We start from the raw sequence: 15,511 nt of genomic DNA on the forward strand, positions 1-15,511 counted from the left end.
TCATACTTAAATGTATATGTTCAAACTCGATAATAAAAAAAAATTATTGTAGTTAAAAAAGTCAAACCGTTTGTGTTTTATTCAAAAAAAAGTTGAAGTGCTCTTACTGAAAAACGCTTTATAAGGGAAATTAAAAAAAAAAAAATTTAAATATCTAGGTTTAGAAATTTGTGAGCTAGTTTCCGCTTTAAGTTGCTGGGATAGTCTTATATTAATTAAATAAAAACCAATTTATCATTAATTTTCCGCCCAATTTATATAATATCACAGCACAATATATCTAGTTCTTACAAAAAGAGTTATAGATTATAGATTTTTAATGAATTGAAGAAAATAATTGTCCCGAGATATGGGCACACCAAGAAAAATCCGTGAAACTAATAATAAATTTGAATGAATGTAAAAGAAGGTTGTATTTGCTGGGAACTGCTTTTCTGGACACCATCGTAGATATTGCATATATTAGATAGACTTAGTAAATTTATAAAGTCCACAGGATGAGGAAAGAGGACCAAGGGGAGTAAGGATGAGACATTTCCGGTGGTATCACAAGAGGGCTCTATTCGGCTTGGGTGCGTCGTAAGGCAGCCACTTCACCTAACCTAGTAACAAATTATTACCTGATTTAAGAAAGTGCCATCTCGGGACTAGTCCCGCATTCTCAGTACCACATTATAAATATCCTATATCAAAATACCAAAATCAACAATTACAGTTAATATTGCCACCCCTACTATCAACCATCGCCAAAGCGGCAACATTGCAACCTGGTTTACAGTTTTGTTGCTGCTACTGTACTACATATTATTTTTCCCACTATGGACAAAAAAAAGATCAAAGCGTTTCAGAACTGATCTATAAATTTCACATCACTTCAGAACTGTCGAAAAAGAGACGTGGCGGAGTGCAATTAACTTTTCCTGGGATATCACCGCGTAGTATAACATTTACCAATTGTTTATTTATATAGAAGTTATTTATTTATAAGATAGGAAACGTGAACCATTCATAGTTCAAACTTAACTAAAAGTACACCAGTTTGGCTCTCTTGTTTTTCCCAACAGGGTGGCGCATATCTATAGTTAATTGTGCACACATGCCAACATAAAATTTGATGCCCTCATAAACATCGCGCTATACGCACCTGCCATTGCGCCTGTTTGCCCTCCACTCCTATTACAGACTACAGCTGCTGACTAGTGTAAATTTTGTTGACTTCCGCATATTTTGTCGATTAAAATACTTCACCTAACTATTTGCCATATTTTCAATGACCAACTCCCGCACTCTTTCACAATTCCTTTGCATTTCTATGCATTTCGCCCAACAATACACGCCACCAAGCACTTAGCCGCCAACATTTCGTCTAGAGTTGATATTCATGCGCGCGCTTTCTCAAGCGCATGATTAATCACTTCCGAACAGGATAATCATTACGAGCACGTCCAATCCCACCTTTGTCAAAAGCCGCACACACCCATTCATACACTCACTTGCCGAGCTAAGCAAAAAAAAAAATTGTATTCACAAGCATTTGATAGATATTTACATAGTGTCTTAACTATATTCTTGCTGACAACTAAATTAGAAATTCCAACAACGTTAAGAACAAACTTAAGTAAGATAATGGCTAAACACTGCACAAAGTGTGCTTAAGTGTCATCCGCAATAGTGCGATAAGTAAACGATATCCTTTTCAGGTTGTTAACAGTTTCGCGTATCGTTTATTGCAAAAGCAAAGCCAAAGGCAAGACTAAAGCCAAAGCTTTCCAAGTTTTGCTAGGCGAGCTGAGAGAGTGAGACAGTGAGCTGGTAAGCGGGTGAAAGTGTTGACTTAAGCATTGTGCCTGTGCTTTGCTGAACTATTTTTCCACTCAAAACTAACTAACTTTTTACGTGGTGTATCTTTGACAAATTGCAGTGTTGTTTTCATAGTTTCGTGTGATTTTTAGCTGTTTAATATTAAGAAAAAATTTCATTCAACATAAATTCTCAATACGTAACAGCGACAGTTCTCAACAACTGGATTGGAAAATAAAATGGATAGCAATTCCATGCCAAGTGATTCAGGTATTTTGGATATAATCGTAAGTTTTTCTATGATCCAATTATGAGAAGTTTGAGAACTGATTTCGGATGCTACTTAAAGCCATTGAGGCCATATCGTCCAATCCCAATGAATTATTTTATTTGGATCTTCCAATCTGCCCCTCAAAATTAATTTGACTGATGTTGGCTTTGAATTTACCCAGCTTTGCAAGCCATTCCCTCAAATGGGCAAAGTCTTTTTCCAGGTCATACAGTATCTGATCTAAATCAAAATTTGTTTAAATAAAACTACACTTTTTACGTGAAAAAGCATTTAACCTGTTTACATAGAAGTGTCAACCGAAGGATGTTCCGCCTCGAGCTCATTCCAGCAATGCAGAATTCCGATAGGCATCAGTAAAGCATTACTAGACAACTTCGCCCTCTTCCGATCTGGTCCAATCTCGAAGTAAGTTGCTGTGACACACGCAAACTTTTTCGCCTGGTTTCATTGAAATGCCGCACGATTTAACCTAATTTTTTCTTTTCATTTTTCCTTTTGGAACGGAATATGAACAAACTTAATGACCTCCTTTCCTCACGTCTTTTGGCAAAAACAGTATTTCCCGCTAACTTTTATAGCAAAAGTTTTCATTTCTATGTTTTTAAGTACTTTTTCTTTAGAGTTTGCTCTGAAATAAAAAGCAGCTTTTCCAAGAGGCGGCCGTAGCCGAATGGGTTGGTGCGTGATTACCATTCGGAATTCACAGAGAGGTCGTTGGTTCGAATCTCGGTGAAGGCAAAAGTAATAAAAACATTTTTCTAATAGCGGTCGCCGCTCGGCAGGCAATGGCAAACCTCCGAGTGTATTTCTGCCATGAAAAAGCTCCTCATAAAAATATCTGCCGTTCGGAGTCGGCTTAAAACTGTAGGCCCCTCCATTTGTGGAACAACATCAAGACGCATACCACAAATAGGAGGAGGAGCTCGGCCAAACACCTAACAGAAGTGTACGCGCCAATTATTTATTTTTTTTATTTTTTTTCCAAGAGGACATCACGGATTTATTAAAAAGTTCAAGATGTGTCGACATGGTTGGCATTAGTCAGCGGGCAGCTAGTGAAATTTTTTCCAGTCTTGAAAAAGGGTCCCGTCGAGTGGGTCCTGTGGTGAGCTAGGGCAAGACAAAGTACCTTGTGTCAACAACCAAAAAGTTTACGTGTATTGGACAATTACGAGTTCGGCGTAATTAATGACTTTGTCTACCTAGAATCCAGCATTATCACCAACAACGACGTCAGCCAAGAAATCCAATGAAGAATAACTCATGAATACAGGTGCTACTTTGGGCTGAGTAGACAATTGATAAGCTGAGCCCTCGATGGACAAAAAAAAAACTCCACCAATCGCTCATCCTCTTGGTCTTACTATATGGCGCAGAGTCCTGGACATAGACGAACACCGATGGACGGTTATTAGGAGCTTTCGAGAACAAAATTATTCGCAAGATCTACGGTCCGATTTGCATGAGTAATGTATAGTATATCGAATAAGATCTAACCACGAGCTGTACGCAGACATCGATGTATTAAAACTCAATTCGCCTTGGGACTGATGCATAAGCGAGATAAACACCTGAGAATACAACTCAAAAAAATGTAACTAACTTAAATAAGGCTGAATAAAATACGAAAGATTATTTAGAAAGATGGGTCCGAAAATTTTACCAGAAAGTTTGCCAGCTTGCAGGAGATTAAGACCGAGGTGTTTTCCAGTAAGAATAAGAACAACGACCTGTTCAAAGCATTAATTAATTATACACAGATACAACGAGGTGGCTATAGGAAATACCACTCTTGGAAACCCAACTACTAAAGCAATAGAGGATTGTGGCGCTAGACGCTAGTTAAGTGTCTCTCTGTTCACGAAATATAGTCACTCAAACAACGGCCACAACAGCAAAATTGCAAAGGTTACTAAGCATAGCCAAAGTTATTATTAAAACATAATAATAAGAAAAAAATTGTGAAGATAGTTTTTCAAAATTGACTAAAATGCTTGCTTCCAAATTGTTTTTCAACAAAAACAGATCTGTAATTATTTTCACAAATAATTATTTTTAAGGACAAAGTGGAGCAAAATTAATCAGCCTATCGGAAGATTTATAATTTTCGCAATAAGCCAAAAGGTCTTATTCTGAAGTTGCTACGGGAATATGATATGGAAGATTGTAGACCAAACGCTCTACTTTTAGATCCAGGACATCGAATCAGCTGTAAAGACACGAGTTGTAACAAATCAGATCAAAAGCAATATCAATCGCTTATAGGATCACTAATGTGTTTGGGGGTATGTACGCGACCAGATGTGTTACATTCAATGTGTAAATTTGCGCAACGAAATAATGATCCGCATATGGAAGATTTATCTGCAGCAAAGCGTATATTAAGGTATCTGCTTGCAACAAAGTATTAGCAGTTGAAATAAATAATATAAAACTGATAAGCCAATCGAATGCTTCGTAGATGCAAATCGGGAAGATCAGTAATTGGAAGTCGTACACAGGTTACGCAGTTTTCTTAGCAGGAGGAGTATTTCATATGTTGTTGTTGTTGTTGAAGTGGTTGAGTATTTCCACTGAAATAATCCTAATTAGTGAACAGCACCGTTTTACTACCACTGTCCTCGTGTGATGATGTTTGTTTGTTCTAAGTCAGATCCATTTAGTGAAGTCCAAGTATAGCAGCAAATTCTTTATCTCGATGTCTCAGATCTCATTAATTTGCTGCAAGAAAGGCAATCGAAGGAGCGGAGTCGTGCCTAAGCTAGCCCTGGACATTCACATAAGTAGTGGAAGACACTTTCAATCGCCCCTTCCGCTAGACAGCTTCTGCAGATAGGATTGAAGGGTGGGTTGAGTTTAGCTGCATGATCCCCTACTTACCTGTAAGGGTTGCAGTGATGCGTGAGATGTTTGGCTGAGAACATCCTAACAGATCATTCGTCCTTTGGATTTTGTACGAGGGCTATGTGTTTTTTGTTGTAATACATGTAGTTAATTGCTTCCATCTTCTTTCGGCTAAAGCATGATAGTGTGAAGCAATGGATGCTTTTAATGTGTTGAGTGGGGTGGAGACTGCCACCGCCACTGCTATTCCTAGTGTCGAGCCTTTTCTTGCTAGCTCATCCGCTATCTCATTACCCCGTATGTTCCTATGACCGGGAACCCATATCAGAGTAATTTCAAGTCGATGACTAAGTAATTCTAGTTCCTCTCTACACTGTAAGACCAGCTTGGATGAAATGGTGTTGGAGTCTAAGGTCTTGACTGCCTGAAAATTTGCCTACTCTTGCACCAACTTCCTTGTAGAGTTTTAGTGATTTGCATGCTTCTCTGATCGATAGAAGTTCTGCCTGGAACACGCTGGCATAGTCAGGAAGTTTAATTGACTGAGATAGGTTGAGTAGCTGCGAATGGAAGCCAGCTCCCACACCACAGTTCACCTTAGAACCGTCAGGGTATGTTTCAATGTCGTATCTTCCAATCACCTTCCCTTTGTTCCATTCGGCTCTCGGTGGAAAACGTACCGTAAAGCCTCTATTGAAGTTAAGGTCGGAGACCGTGTAGTCTAATCTGTTTCTGAGCAGCGGGGGTCCCTGTAGGAGAATCTTGCTGTGACCGTACGACCTTGTTGTCCAGCTTCCTATATTTCTGAGTCTCACCGCGCTGCAGGCGACAATTGTTTGTATATATGAATCTATTGGAAGCAGGTGAGTTAGTACGTTGAGCGCTTCAATAGGACTGATGCTAAGCGCTCCTGTAGTTAAGATACACGCTGTTCTTTATATCTTGTTCAGCTTGGTTTGGTTGTATTTATTTCCTGTTGCGGGCCACCAGACTAGTGCCGCATATGTTAGTATTGGCCTTACAATGGCTGTGTAGGACCAATTGGATAGTTTTGGTTGAAGACATCATTTTTTACCCAACATTTTCTTACGCGTGTAAAGTGCTATATTCGCTTTCTTTACCCTGTATCCTATGAATCGAAGAAACAACCTAACAACCAAGGAGTTATTACGTGAAATGAAGTTTGAGTGTCCTGATACAATCGGTATCCATGGAGACAACACAAACGCAATACATTTTGTCAAAAATCCAGTGTATCACTCACGTAGCAAACTCATCAACATAACATTTCATTACATAAGGGATGCTTATCGTGGAGATGAAATCGAGTTCAAATATTGCAGTACCAGTAATATGATCGCCGATATATTATCCAAGAACTTAGGCCAGCTTAGTCATATGTTGATTTAAATTAAAGAAATATTTTCATGCATAAATATGTTCCTTGAGGGGGAGTGTTGAAATGCAACTCTGTAGGATGCCCAACAAATAAATTGAGTCACGGATCTATAACGAGACGTTTGTGTGGGTGTTTTTTCTTACTTGGAACTATTCTTCCACAGATAGGAATCTATTCAACATGAATAAATCTCAAATTAAAAAAAAAACTCAAGCTCTTTTCGACTTACTTCTTATTGCAAACCAATTTTTTGGCATGAAATCGCTCATGAATACCCAAACATAGATATACTTTTGATAACCAGTATTGAGAGAGAAACTTACTTTCAATATTCCAATGACGATAAATTCCTCAAAATTTACAACTATGACGCAGCAGAAAAAGTGGGCTCAGGTTTTTCACAATCCTGTCCACGTTGCAGTGATTCCACTCATACAAAAAAAAGTTGCAAGTACACACTTATCAGCTCAACAGTGGCCACTTCAGCTTCAACTTGTTGGCACTTCACTTTCTGCCACTCCAACACACTTCTAACTGTTTGTTGCTTGCTGCTTGTTGCATGTTGCACATAGTCACTTGCTGGCTTACCATAGCTAGCTTGTTGCATACCGCGCTAACACAAACAAAGCAAATAATCATCTCTGCGATGGTATGCCTTTTAAATTTGCAGCGAGTTGATAAAGTAAAAACAGAAAATAAAAGAAACAGCAGCAAAAGAAGCAAAACATAAGTGCAACAACCAAAAACAAGCGGATGCAGCGAGATGTGGAAGGATTTGTAGAGGCAACATGCAGTGAAGATACCAAAAAAACGAGTAATGAGTAGAAATTTCAACAATGCAACACTAATTGCGTGGCAATGGCATAAAAAGCTGCAAAAGGATAACAAGGACAATAAACGAAAAAAGCGGCAAATCTAAGGAAGTGCTTGGCGCTGACTTAGCGCTTGCTTTAAGCTTAAATTGTGGAGATATGGCATGCAGCGAAAAACACAAATGGCCCTGGCGACACTCAGGCACCAGTTACATTTAACTAATAAAGCGAAAAGGACATGCTTTCCTGGCTATTGGGAAAAGTAAGCGCATACTTAGAAGCAGGACGGCCAGACGATTATTTAAATCTAGTTTTTCTTCTTTGTTTTGTTTTTTGAATGCCGAAAAAGTCTACGCATCGTAACTAATTTATAGACATTAAATAAACAGCAAGGAAGCACGGACAGGCAGGCGATTGGAGGCATAAGAATATGAGAAAGTTCATGAGCTGAAGAAGCGACGCTAAAGCCTTGTAACACTTTTCAACTAATTTTATGAGGACTCAAATTTACTATTTCACGCACGTACGAAAAATTGAAATTTTTACAACTTAAATTTGTTTTTGCCTCCCCCGCCGCCTATACGAAAATGTTGCCACCCTATACTTATAGATAAACTCATCTGCTGAACCCTCTCGGCTGGCTAGCGTAGCAGAAGTGTAGCTGCATTCAAATTTCATTTTATAAAGCTGTAATATTTTCATATCTCAAGTTGACAATTTCTATGCCTTGTTAGGATTCTTCACGTTATGTGGCACCACCTTAGAGCGCGCATTTCGACAGTTGGCAGCTTAAGTGGCTGTTTATATGCATTTTGTTGTTGGTTTTATACCAGAGAATAGCACGAATTGAGCATGAATTGACCGCTAAAGCAAACAAAAAGACTCCCAGTGGAGAGGGTAGCCATCTTCAACCTATATTTTATTTAATGTCGGTCATCTTAGCGTTAAAGCCAAGCAGAAGCAAATTTTTTAGAAAAATATATGCAGGCAAATACAAAAACAAAAAAAACAAATTGAAAGCTCTTACAATAATATTTTCAACTCATCACGAATAGAAATGGAAATGGTGTAGCTTATCAGTCGCGAGTCCCTTGTGTGCAACAGCAGCGCGCTGCATGCAACATTAGCACACAGTCTAGCGCGCGCACGTCTTCACAGCCACGACAAATGAAAAATAGTTATAAAACGTTTGATGAATACCAAAAGCAAGTTGACAATTGAATTGCGTGTAAACTTTTCAAATTACGAGTGAAGTGTCGCTGGTCGCTGGTCGCCGCTGGTCTTTCGGCAAGCGCTCGAGTATTTGAGTGCCTTCGAGCTAATCAATGAATGGCATGATTCAGTTTGTCTGTTGAGTGTGGTGGTGTTGTGGTGGCGCCAGTGGCTAGTTGAAATACAATATTGTGGCATCTTTTGCCGCTTTCTGGGATTTGCTTTGGTTTTCGGCGATTTCGCTTAGCTTATAAATAAACCAGCTCGTTTGCACTTAATTTTCTACGTAACGAGCGGGTGCCACAGTATACGTGGGTAGAATAAGTTGGTTTCTGCTACTACAGGTATCCCTAGAATAGCAAGTTGAAACATATTCCATACGAATGTTGAAATGATGAAGTTTGGTATTAAGGGGTTATATACCTTGTGTTGGACTAAAAAATCAAAAAATTTTTATGGCATATTCTAAAAGTACATCATCGTGAAAATATAAATTCAAAAAATCATAAAGATCGGAGCACTAGAACGAAAGTTACAAACCGTGGAAGTTCGCGAACATATCCATAAATGAAGTGCACGCAAAACTTTAGACGGGATTATCTCGAAGTCGTGTTTTTTGAAAATTACCGGCGCGGCGATCATTATTTATCAAAAATTATTTGACCGATTTGCATAAACTTTTTTTTTTAATTATTCAAAGTTACAACCTCGTGAATCTGAGCGGTTAACTTTTTATAAATATTTGCATAGTTCGCTGGAATTAATTTCTTTTTTAATTTTTCAACCCCTCAAAATAGTTTTTTTGGTGCAAAGCGGTTTTCATATCAAGACAAATTTTTTTTGGGTAAATAAAGCATTCAGATTCAATAAAAGACATTTTCCTGCAATATCCATTTAATTTTTTTGATTTCAGTTGAGCTGCTCATGCGCTACCGTGATCACCGCAAGCCTCTTCTAAAAAATGGCGTTTCGGGGGAGGGACGAAATCAACAATAAATAATAACACTTTTTTAAATAAAAACACCAAAATGTATTCTTCGAGAGTTACCCTTCAGTGCCTCATTTGAATGAAAGTTCTAAAACATATTTAAAAAAAATTATGACAATCGTCCATTTTTTCGGGCTCGCAAGGTATATAACCCCGTAAAAAATAATAATAATAAGTCGAGATCCCTGCAAATTTGTACATCGAGTTCCAAAAGCTACTGAAGGAAACCTTGAAAAGAACAGCTCGTTTTTTTATGTATTTCACCGTGCGACAGCAAAAGTTATCTAAGAAAAATTAGATATCCATCTAAAACTATAAATTCTAGACTTGACTATTGACTTTTTTTAACTCAAACCATAACATATACTTATATATATGTATTAAATAATGTGTAATAATTTGGGTTAGTAGAATACAATTCAATAAATACAAAAATATATTTTCCATTATTTTAGCCACAGTTTATCAAATCGTCCAAATGATTTCTTCATATAAATTTAAGGATTTCACTAAAGTCAATATTTTCACTTCAACTTACAATTTGTGCAATAATATGGATTTTCAAAGATAGGTTATTCCCAAGGACATTTTGAAACCTAAAAACCGACGAAAAGTACAATAACTGCACCCTATACAAGCTTACGGAATTTTGCAAATCTCTAAATGAAATCTTTGGAGGTACTTTGGAAAGTCTAAAATCAGCCGTTCTCACTGGTGAACACGCAATATTTTGTAGGCAATGATATTTCGGTGTTATGAAAGCTATTTTGGGTGAATATTTATACACATTGGTAATATTCGCGACTTCGCAAAATTTAAATGTCGCACTATTCGAGGTATGCCAGTACTTCAGTTTGTTTTATGTCTTAATTTATGATTCTGAAAAGAGTTTTATGTATTTAATTGTACCATTTCTTATACTGGTGTTGATTATTGGACTTAAAATATTTAAAGGTGAGCGCCCAGTGCGATATTGCACAGGCATTTAAGGGAATTCCTGCCGAAAACTCTAATGATTCTCCCTTCTTCCAACTTTGATCGACTCGTTATTTTAAATTTCTACTTATTAATCTGAAAGCGGTACGTGCTAATCCCAAGTTATAGAATCAATCAATCTAAATTTATCGACGTGAGAAAACAGTTGCCCTACGGATGGGATTGGAATGTGGAGTTCTCTGAAAGCGCACATTCTTTCTAACGCAATTATATAATTTAATTTACACTTTAAGCGTTTAATTCGTACAATCGTGAAGGTTTTTCATATCAACCGTAAAGTAATTCCAAATAACAACTATAATTTAATTGCACTCCCCTGGGTCAATGTGAGGGATGGGAAAATTTTTGAAGCCAGTACGTACTTGTTCCAAAAACTCTCAATCCTTACTCCTACGAAATCCTCTCATTAATACGCTATCGCAAAATTATAAGCATGCCACCATTTTCATTTTTTTATATGGCAAAAATATAGTTCATATTATACCAAAAACCGTACAACGAAAAGTGTCAAACTTCAAATTTCATCGAATCGTCCCACTTTTTAACCAGAATTATAAAATTTATTTGGGTATGCAGTTTTATAGCCCATTGAAATTTAATACAAAAAAGAGAAAGCTTCAAGTGGCAAGCGGTCGCCGTAGCCGAATGGGTAGGTGCGTGGCTACCATTCGGAATTCAGAGAAAACATAGGTAGAAGAACGTAGAAAAAGATTTTTCTAATGGTGATAGCCCCTCGGCAGGCCATGGCACACCTCCGAGTGTATTTCTCCCATGAAAAAGCTCCTCATAAAAAATAACTGCCGTTCGGAGTCTGCTTAAAACTGTAGGTCCCTCCATTTGTGGAACAACATCAAGACGCACGCTACAAATAGAAGGAGGATCTCGACCAAACACCCAAAAAGGGTTTACGCGTACAGTATATACATATATATAAATATAAATAAATATATATGTATATGTATATATAATATATTTTTTTTATTTATTTATTTATTAAAAGAGTAACAATTACAAATAACTATTCCACTTAAAGAGCTAAAGCACTGGCTACTATGGCCTTCGGCAATTAGTATAATAAAAAATGACAGCGTGTCTTATAGCCTTAACTTACATCTAGATACATAATCACAAATCTTATTTAAATTGCATACCGTTGTCTGTTTAAGGAGTTCCGATGGTTTGATGCTTGAGAAAAAGGATGTTCTGATATTTTGTAGGGAAGGACAAGTATCTATCAGGTGAAGTGTAGTAAATTCGTTGGAGCCACAAAAAGGGCATGTAGGCTTCGGTGAACCGCTGAGCAGGTGGGCATGTGTCATGAGTGTGTGACCGATTCTCAGTCGAGTAAAGGTTTTTGCTTGGTGACATAATGCAGATGGAGGGTAGGTATTTTTTCCTCCAAAGGGGTTAAAGTTTTTATAAGGATGCTGATAAGTGTTCCATTTAGTTGCTGCGTTATCTGCGGCAAGTTCTTTCGCTAGTATCTTTATGTCATTGCAAGTGATATAGTTAAATGTGTGTAGAGGTTCCTTATTCGCCTCCTTCGCTCTCTTGTCAGCTTTTTCGTTACCATTTATCCCAGAGTGCCCAGGAATCTACATAATTTTGATTGCACCTGTGTGTATTGAAATTATATTGCGGATTTTTGTTATCAACGGGGTGTCATTGGTGGGGTTTAAGATAGCTTCGATTGAGGATTTGCTATCGGTGCAAATTAAGTGCTTGCTACATTTCTGGGCGGCAAAGATTGCTGCTTCAAGTAACGCAGCTGCTTCAGCTGTAAATATTGAAGTGAATCTTGGCAAAATTTCGGCACAGATGGTAACACCTTCTGCGTTTGTCACTGCAAGCGATGTGCAGGTGTCGGTTTTTGAACCGTCGGTAAAAATGATCTCCCAATCTTTCTTTAATGGGGAAATGGTTTCGAGAAAAATCTGGTTGTATTCGTTTGTATTAGTGGAATCTTTTAAATGTTTGGATAGATTGTTCAAAATCATCGAGTTGGGAACGACCCACGGTGGATGTATTGCAGGTTCTACAAGTTCTGGCTGAGCAATGATATCCAGTTTTTCGGCTTCTTTTAGAATGATGGAGGTTGTTGATTCCCGGCTCTTTCTGTTTAATTTTTGAGTACTCCAGTTGATGTGTATATTATGTATATATAATATATATATTCGCAATCTGCACTTTGTAATATTAAAACTCAATGGGTTAGTAAACTGCATACCCAACAAAATTCTAAAAATTCTGGTTAAAAATTCACTGCCTATGAACGAGAGTTACGGCTTGGTTAGCCTTGAAAGCTCTCTCCATCGATTTAAACCCTGCTTGTCACTATCCTACGCATCCAGTCTCATTTAATGTAAAGAAAACGCCTCAAAATTACCCAACTCATCATCCTAGCTGTACGTAAAACTCGAAATACGCCATAACATCAGGAAAAGCCACTGTATAGTATGGTTTGCCAGACGGAGGCATCATTCGTCTATAGTTTTATAAAGCTGGAGCCAACGTAGTCGTCACTCGTAAAGGAATCACCTGATGCATAACGGAAGTATGCTATTTTCTGAACTCTTGAACATTTGCATGCTATGATTTATAATGATTTCTCGATGATTTAATTCTTATATCAACTTTTAGCGTGGAAGCACCACACCGAACCAGTGTGAAATGTTTAGGGACATGGCCATTAACGCAAGTGGTCATCTGTTTATTCGGAAAATCTGCTTTTATGGAAACTGTAGCACTAGAAATTGTCAAAACAGTCAATTCTGAGTGATACACAACTATTTGTTTGCACCAAGACAATTTAAGCTCTCACGAATCTGCTTTGAGTGGCAAATAAACGGCACAATAAAGCTTTTACATTTTCGCTCGTATGAATGGAATGATGTGGCCACTTTGTTCGGATAAACTTTTGATAAGCGAAACATCGGAAGAAATTTTACTGCCAATTGGACTCCTAGGTTATGGAGTTAGAATCATGTGTACTACTTTCGGTGAGATCAATTGAAGTGCAATGGACCAGCTACAGCTAACAAATTAGAAACCAACCTTAGTGAATTATTAGCAAGAGTAGGCTGGTTATATCGGGAAAAATGGTAAAAATTTGAGCGATTTTCATAAGCTAAGGTCTAGATAGTTGCCCGAAACAATTTATAAGAATGAAATTTAGAAGCTTATGAAGAGGAAATATTGAACCTTTAATGGAAAATATTGAACTTTTTGTTGAAAGAAGAAACAAAATAGCAACAAATTATACATCCAATCATGTTGGGAAAAAATTAAAATATGATTCAAAAAGTCGCCTATGGTCATTTGCATATTTTAGTTGAATATAAATAGAAGAAACAACCTGTTAAAAACCCTTTCATATTCACAAATTACAAACAAGAAATGTTTCATAACACTTTGTAGAATGACAATAAATTGACGAAATCGTAACGAAGAAAAACAAATAACAAATGATTTGTTTAAGAAAGTGAAAGAAAGAAAAACTTTATCTTTTTATCGATAACCTTAGAAAAAGTCGCCAATACTCAAAGGCTATACACAAGCAGTAATATGTGTATACATACATATATACATACGCCTTAAAACTGCCGAAAGGATACTTTTGTGTGTAAAAATAAAAATAAAAAAGTATTGTACATATTATACAAGTCTGTATTGCATGTAGTTGATGAGGTCTGGTGACAAACAAAAGTTCCATTAGCGGCCAGGCAACTGCATGGCAACAGCTAAAAAGGAATCAGTTTATACAAGTAACAAGAAATAATAATAAGAAAGAGACAAAGTTTATGGAAATAAATAATAAAAATATCAGTGTAACGCAACACATAAACTTTTTTCATTGCAAAACACCCTGCGGTTATATAAGCAATCAGAAGGTATGAGTTGAGTAACTGAAACTGAAAGAGAAATCCAAAACTTGCAAGGTTGAAAAAGAAAAAGTTTTTAATTTCAATATTGGAATATGAGGATATCTTTTTTTTTTTTGTTAATACCTACATAAATGCAACTTTTTTAAATATATATTACGCATTGAATAAAAAATATCAAACACATATATATGTGCATACTTTACTTTTCTTAAACAAAAAAAGAAGCTAATAATAATAAATAAAATAAAGCGAAGTAATTATTATAGAAAAATACTTAACAAAATTGTTTTTAATAAGTTTTTATCTCTGCCAGCGGATAAACAAAATTTTAACCTTCCCGTATGGGGCATAGTTGAATATTTTATCCGGCATAACAAGTCTTAAGTATGCTTTAAATAGTCGGCCATAGGAAAAACCGCGCAGTCCTGCCTTATTTTGAAGATTGTTCATGAACTTGATTTTTCTATTGTTAGGTATCATTCAAGGATGATAGATACCAGGTTTGTTGGTTAGGTATGGGGGAAAAAATTGAGGGGAACTTTGGATTCTACGTCATTCGTTTTGTGTTTCACAAAATTTTGCTTTAGCTTAGTGAAACACAAAACAAATAAAGTCGGAATATCTGTCACATTCGCTCAGAGCTGAAAAATGGTCTGCTAGGTAGTACACTTCTAAACATCTTTTCACCATGGGTATCATTGGGCCCTCCTTACCAATTCCTCGTTGCCGTACGTGTACTTCCAATTTGACGTCGCAACTGTCCAATTTCCATTAACGCTCTCTTATCACTGCAATTGTTGTTGTCGTCGCTAATGTCCCTGACTAAGCTATTGTCTTTGTAGTAGCTCCTGTTTACTTATGCCCACTATCTGCGCACTTTCGTCTATGCATTGTTGCTGCCCAATAACTAACTCACATAAGCATTATTTTCTATTACTCTTTTCGCTCATTGCATTTTTACCTGCTATCTCAGAAAATCACACAATAGGTGAACTTAAGGGGTCCCGGTGGTCTAGAGCTCGAAAATTTAGGGTATTTTCAGGAATTTTTTTCAGTTTTTTAATCGAAAAAATACGAAATAATTGAAATAATATTATGATTCTAGTACGGGCGATGTGGTATTAGAATTTCACACGGCTTGGTAGAATATTTTTTTTTTGACAACACCAGGGCGAGAAAAGTAGTTTTGAGATAATTGAGTTTAAAGGTTTGAGTCGAACAAAGCGACCATTGATGCCACCGCAAAACGAATCTCACGCTACCTGCTAAAACTGGTATCGAAAT

This window comes from Anastrepha ludens, chromosome 3, assembly GCF_028408465.1.
Source record: "Anastrepha ludens isolate Willacy chromosome 3, idAnaLude1.1, whole genome shotgun sequence".
NCBI lineage: Eukaryota > Metazoa > Arthropoda > Insecta > Diptera > Tephritidae > Anastrepha > Anastrepha ludens.